Source organism: Echinops telfairi, unplaced genomic scaffold (assembly GCF_000313985.2).
Source record: "Echinops telfairi isolate 266 unplaced genomic scaffold, ASM31398v2 ScPeMD7_24;HRSCAF=84, whole genome shotgun sequence".
In the NCBI taxonomy this organism is placed as follows: Eukaryota; Metazoa; Chordata; class Mammalia; order Afrosoricida; family Tenrecidae; genus Echinops; species Echinops telfairi.
The window spans coordinates 5,113,217-5,119,783 of record NW_022103921.1 but is presented as its reverse complement, the minus strand read 5'-3'; the positions used below and the strand labels follow the sequence as shown (position 1 = coordinate 5,119,783).

General features: G+C 41.6%; 2 non-coding genes across 2 annotated transcripts; both read left to right on the top strand.

The window, feature by feature from the left end:
* The first annotated feature begins 1,678 nt into the window (after nucleotides 1-1,678).
* On the top strand, nucleotides 1,679-1,809 carry LOC115869375. The gene has a single exon (XR_004046151.1). It is a non-coding gene; the product is annotated as a small nucleolar RNA SNORA38 (small nucleolar RNA).
* Nucleotides 1,810-3,257: 1,448 nt separating this feature from the next.
* On the top strand, nucleotides 3,258-3,421 carry LOC115869378. Its single transcript, XR_004046154.1, has one exon. It is a non-coding gene; the product is annotated as a U1 spliceosomal RNA (small nuclear RNA).
* Nucleotides 3,422-6,567: the final 3,146 nt, after the last annotated feature.

Sequence of the window (6,567 nt, the reverse complement as noted above, 5' to 3'; positions counted from 1 at the left end):
TGAACCCATGATTAGTTGGAGGGGGTGGCATTTCCCCCACACTGAAAGAAAGAAAAGGTGATCCAAAAAGAACCTGTTGCTGTGAGTAAGTTCTGACGCGTAGTGGCCTTGCGTGTGGCCGAGTAGAACTGTGCTCCATAGCGTTTTCAATTTTTCTGAAGCAGCTCGCAAGACCTTTCTTACAAGAGCTCAAACCTCATTCATTAATCATTTGTACCACTCTGAGACTAAACCACAAAAAGACAGGGAATAAAAGATGCTGTAAATCAAAATGCCTTCCTTTCCTCTATCCACTCCCACCAACCCCACACACAGAAAGTAAAATGGACCATTTAATGTATTCCTCAGCCCTCTTTCTCATCAGCACTTCTGGAAGCTTCAGCACTGAGATTTCATTTTCATCATATGCTTAAATGTCCCTTGGATCACATTGAATACTCTCCCCCACCCCCACCCCCCTTGAACTTTCACATCTTCAATTTGTCAGACAGGCCTGATTTGTCCCTATTAAATCACTGCTTAGTCAAGCTCTGGGACTCTGGACCCTTCATCTCCTTGACCAGGTCCTGCTCCTCCTCCAGCACAGCAGCTCCTCTGACCCAAGCAGCTCACGTGTTCTCCCTGGACCTCAGCTCGCTGATGCCCAGACTGACAGCAAATGACCTCTACCATCACAACATGATACTTTGATGAAAAAGTCATATTTTCTAACGTAGCATTTTGACATAGTAGTTTGGCATGTGAGCCCTTTCAAAGTTGTCGGCATTCAGCCCAGCACACAGCCCAGACATAGCCCTCTCCTTCCCAGGGATCACCTCTACTTCGGGGTCTCTTCAAGGTCAAGAACACTGGAAAAAAGAACCAAAACACTCCCATCCATCAAACTGATTCTGGCTCATTGTAACCCCATAGGACAGAATAGAACTACCCTTATGGGGTTTTGAGATCACAAATCTTCACAGGGGTAGAACGCCTCCTCTTTGTCTCATGGTGCTGGTCTTGCAGTTACCATTTAGCAGCCCAGATTGTAATCCATTACACCACCAGAGCTGCAGGGTTAAGAGTATAGTACTAAAGCCTAATGCCACCCTGTCCGGCTTGCAGATGGAAAAACTGAAGGGCCAGAAAAATGGAATGGAGATGTGCTCGGGAAATAAGATGGTGTGAAGTATGGCATCTCAAATTCTAATATGCATCTGAATTACTTAGGGTTCTGCATTACTAACAAGTGCTCAGGAGATGTCATGGTTTCTACCACTCTGTGACTCCATCGTGATCTTTTATTGTTCTTATTGTTGGGTAGCCTGGAGTCAATTTTGACTCACAATGACTCCATGACACAGAGTCAAACTGGCCCATAGGTGTTCCCAGCTTGTAGTCTGATAAAAGTAGATGATCATGTCTTTCTCTGATAGAGCCACTGAGTAAGGGAGTTCAAACTGTGAGTTTCGGTGAGCAGCCACTCCCTAACCACAGCACCAAGAGGGCTCTTCTTCAATGGATCCACAGAAATCTGTATTTCAACGACTGCATGAAATGTGGTTCAGAGATAGGAGGGGACACATGAGACAATTCAGGAGTGAAGAACTTAGTGTTTCGATTCTGGTATTAAGAATCCAAATTATCCCGTCACCCTACCTTTTTCAATCATTAAATGATTTATAAAGATTTGTTCTTGTCTTCCTACAAAGGCATGTCTATGGTTCCCTGTCCTTAGACACGTAAGAATTGGAGGCAAATAAATGTAGATTTGGAGAAGTTTGGGGCCAGCTTGCTCCTCACAGACTCCAGCGCCCCCATCCCACACTGGGGGGAAAAAAAGGTTTGTTCTTTTTAAGTGTAGCAATGATTTTGATAACCTTAAGTCAACTGTTTGGCTATCGTGTTCCTTACAAAACATTTGCTCCTTAGTTTTAAAAGGGGGAGGATGTGATAGAAAACGTCTGCTCTAGAAATAATCCTCCATATGTAATTTTAACATTTTAAAACCAGTTTTCATCAGGCTGATAATTGGCCTTAAGTACTGTATTTCCTCCAAGGGATCAGACAGCTCCAAGGAGATAAGTTCCGTGTGTAATATGACACTGTCAGTCAGGACCGATGGAATGAATGGCGGTTTTTAAGCGCATTAGGAGGCAACGGTGAACTCCCACCAATTTTCTAGCCGAGCTTTGTAGTTCAGAGTCCGCCATGTGACTGCTTTCACATGATGAGTCAACTGCTTAGGATTTTAAATGATAAGTCTGACTTTTTAAATTACCTATAGGTAATACGAAAATTGTCCCACTGAAAAGTGATATATTTGGGAAGGTAAATCACCCTGAAAAGGAGACAAAGCCTCCCCACTACCAATCCATCTCAAGAGGGAATTAAAACAACAGTTTCAGATTAATGAAAACTAAATCCGAAAGATAATTTTTCCTCAATAATTTAAGATGATCATTCCTGGCATTGTATCACACATTAATCTCCTTTACCCAATAATAATTAACTTTTTCAGCAGCAGCAACATACCAGATAATGACCTTATTTTGGAGGCAATCAAAAGTTTTTCTCCAAGCAATTTAATCAGAAGATTGCATTTTTTCCAACTGATTTCAACTCCTTTCACATTGCTTAATGTTTCTGAAGGTATGTTATCTATTATTGGAATATATTTGACTACCTTACTATCAGGGTATGGATTTTTCTTTATCCTACAGCGTAATGATAAAATATGTGATAAAATACAGCGTATATATAAGCAAAGTGGCATTGTTTAGAAAATCAGGTGAATGAAGATTATTAATAATAATTGCCTCCATAAAGAAACAATCTATCACCAATGATTATTTCACCTCTTCATTTATTGAGGGAGTCCTGGTAGAGAAATGGTCATGTGTTGGGCTGTTAACTGCAAGGTCAGCAGTTTGAAACCACCAGTTGCTCTGAACAAGAAAGATGAGAGTTTCTACTCCTGGGAGGAGTCTCAGAAATCCCCAGGGGCAGTTTTACCCTGTCCTATCGTGTTGCTTTGAGTCAAAATTGACTTGATTGTAGTGAGATCTTTGGTTTCATTTATTGAGCACTTATGTGATTGGTAATATGCAAGCCACTTGTTATCGAGAGATAAACAGAGCATTTTCTCTGTTGTCATGATGCCCAAGGCCTATTGGAGAATAGAACTAGTAAGGATAATTGTATTTCAATGGGGTTGGTGTTATTATAGAGGTATACTTGGGATTCTGCTGAAGTATACTGTAGAAACCACAAACTTGATACTGACCTGGCAGGGGAGACACCATGATCAGGAAGGTGGTTTTCCCAGGGCAAGGGTCACCCGGTGCACTGCGGGTGTGTTGACCCCTGCAATTTCCCCAAATGCGGGAAACTTGACTGCATACTTTGTGGTAGTGGGGGACTGTATTCGCACTCTCCCCTGATAAAAGCAAAGAAAAAAATTTTTTTTTAATAAAAAAATAAAAGAAATCACAAACTTGGTAACTCTGGGGCAAGGAATATACTAGAGTTTGAGTGATGTTAGAATCAAATTGTATTCCTTCAAAATATAGTTTGGAATCCTAACCCCCACAACTGTGAATGTAATCCTATTTGGAAATAGTGTTTCTTTCGTTTTGTCAATGAAGTCACATGGGTATAACATGGGTCCGAAACCTAATTACTACTGAACTTTTCAAAAAAAAAAAGGGATATGACACAGAGATACTCGATCACAAAGGAAAATAGATGCCATGTGAAGCTCGATCATCTTACAAGCCAAGGAATTTAGAAAAGCCTAAATCCACTGAAAAATGAATTCATATAACTGAGACATAGATTTGGGCTTTAAGACTGGAGATCTGTGATACAATAAACTCTATTCTCTAAATCTATTCACTTCTGATAGCTGTGTTACACCAGAAGTAGAAAGGTAAGATTGATGAGTGGGAGTTATTCAGGTTTCAAGGGAAGGAGAAATAGGCCTACCTAGACCAAAGGACTATCAACTGTAAAGGTCAGAAATGTATGGAGGTAAATATATATAAAGGCACTCCAATCAGAAAGCCAGAATGGCTGGAGAATAGAAAGCAGGAAAGTAGGGTTGAAAAGAGATATATCTCGAGAAGCATTGGAAGGTAGATGAAAGAAGACGTAATTCCAGTTTTTCTAACTTCACACACCAGTTCTCCTTCCATATCAGTTTTACAGGTGTGTTAGGTGAGGTTGCATTCTCTACAGAAGCAGACGCAGTGACACTTGTGTGTGTGGTATATGGGGAAAGTTTTATATCAAGAAATGGCTTATACAGATGTAGAAATAGATAAGTTTGGTCCAGTTAAAGTCAGGCTTTTCCTGACTTGTGGAAGTTGATGAACAGGGAGCAGGATGATAAAGCTGAGACAGGGGGAGGCATAGGCTGGTGGATGCAGATGTAATATGAATCTGAAGTCAGCCGAATATATCCACCATCAGTAGTCTGCTGATGGCTATTGGATGTGGCAGGTGATGCAATAGGAGATGGAGGAACCAGGGTAAGCAGAATGCAAAGGACCAAAGAAGATTGGTCTCTGCTCAGTCTCTCTCTCTCTCTTTACAAAAAGACCTATGACACCAAGGAGGCATCACCAATCTGCTACCCAATTGATAGGTTGGGCTCAGCCTCTACCTTTACCCAGATGAGTCTAGTTTACGTATCCCGAACCATCACAGCAGGGTAGTTATTAAAAAAAAACGTACATATCATACATATTATATAAAAGGTTTGAAGAGGTTAAGATTATATTAAGACTATATTCAATCAGAAAAAGTTCCATGAACAGGAAATAGCACCATATCTGTAGAACAGCTCAGGTTAAACAGTGTCATAGTATGTTCATCTTAAAATCATTTTCACTTGACATGATGTATAAATTGTGTCCCCTACTAAGTTATGTTGAAGTGCTACACCCTGGTATCTGTGAATATGACATTGCTTGAAAATAGGATCTTTGTAGATGTCATCAATTTAAGATGAGGTCACACTAAATTAGGGTAAGCACAAAATTCATTGAATGGTGCCATTTTAAGAGCAGACACAGAAAAAGAGAAGACATATTGACAGGAGTATGCTATGTGAAGACTAAGGCAGTGTATTAGTCTAGGTACTTTGGAGAAACAAATTCACAGCAACTCATGTATAAGAGAGAGTTTTATGTAAAGAAAATGTGCATCACGAAAACATCCCAACCCAATGCTGCCCAAGCCCACAAGTCCAACATTAACCCATTAACCCAACACCAGTCCACAAAGTCCTCCACCTCACAAAACAGAGGCAATGATGCCGACTGCAGGAGGAAAGCTGAGTCAGTGAACGAACAAGCATCTCAGCACTAGCAGGGGTCTCCACACGGCTGCTCCAGCACCCAGGGCTGCATCGGGGTAGGTCCATGCGGCTTCTCCTTGGGGATGTCTTGTAGGAAGTCAATCTTGCAAGCTGAAGCAGGGAACTGCTAAGGCAGCTGTGCCCGGTGCAACCATCACAAAACAAGAAACCCGAGAACTAGAAAGGCGAGGCTTCACCACCCATTTATCCCTCTGCCTTTCAATTAGCCCCACATGTGATTATCGGCCAGGCTGGCACAATGAACTAACTCAGGCAGATATTGGAGTGTTACATCCATAAGTCAAATACTAGCAAGAATTGCCAACAACCACCAGAAACTAGCAGAAAGGAGTAGAACAGGCTCTCATTCCGATCCTTCAGGTTTGAAAGGAGGAGATAGTGACTCCATTCAACTGACACGTTGGTTTAGACTTCTAGCCTCTAAAACGAGCTGCTGTGAATTGGGCTTGATGGCCCCTAACAACAATAACAAAATTATGACAGAATAAACTTCTGTTGTTAAATTTCTGGCAATCTCAGATCATGCTAATTTGTGATGATTGCCCAAGGAAATTACTGTAATTATTGATTTTTTATAGAAGTATTCCATAAGATTTTATAAAATCAGTCTGCCCATATGTGTAGGAATAAGGCCAGTTATAACCAGGGATCCTCTATCTCTTTACTTTTTTCTTCTCTCTTTCCCACCACAGTCAACCTTAGCAAGCATGGTTGTGTTTTCCCCCTTCTTTCTCTTTCTTTACTTTTCTTTCTATCTTCTCTCCCTTGTCCCCCCTCTTCTTTCTTCCTTTCTATTTTGCTTCTCCCTCTCTTTCCTTCTACATGCCATGGCTGGTTTCCAGCCCCCTACCCTCTACCTGGGGCAACTCTGCCCACCCAGTGGGAAGAGCTCCAGTCTGCCCCCTGTGGCAGTGCTGCACACGGCATGAGGCAGTGCTACAGAAAGCATGGAACAGGGCTCAGCTAACTCTTTATGTATTTTTTTCCTTCTCCTTTCGCCACATTTGCTTATGTGCCCATTTTTCCTCAGCAATCGTATCATGGAGGTGAGCACACAATGATATGATTTTTTGTTCTGATGATGCCAGATAACTGATCCCTTTGGCACCTCGTGATCACACAGGCTGATGTGTTCTTCCATGTGGGCTTTGTTGCTTCTGAGCTAGATGGCCGCTTCTTTACCTTCAAGCTTTTAAGACCCCAGA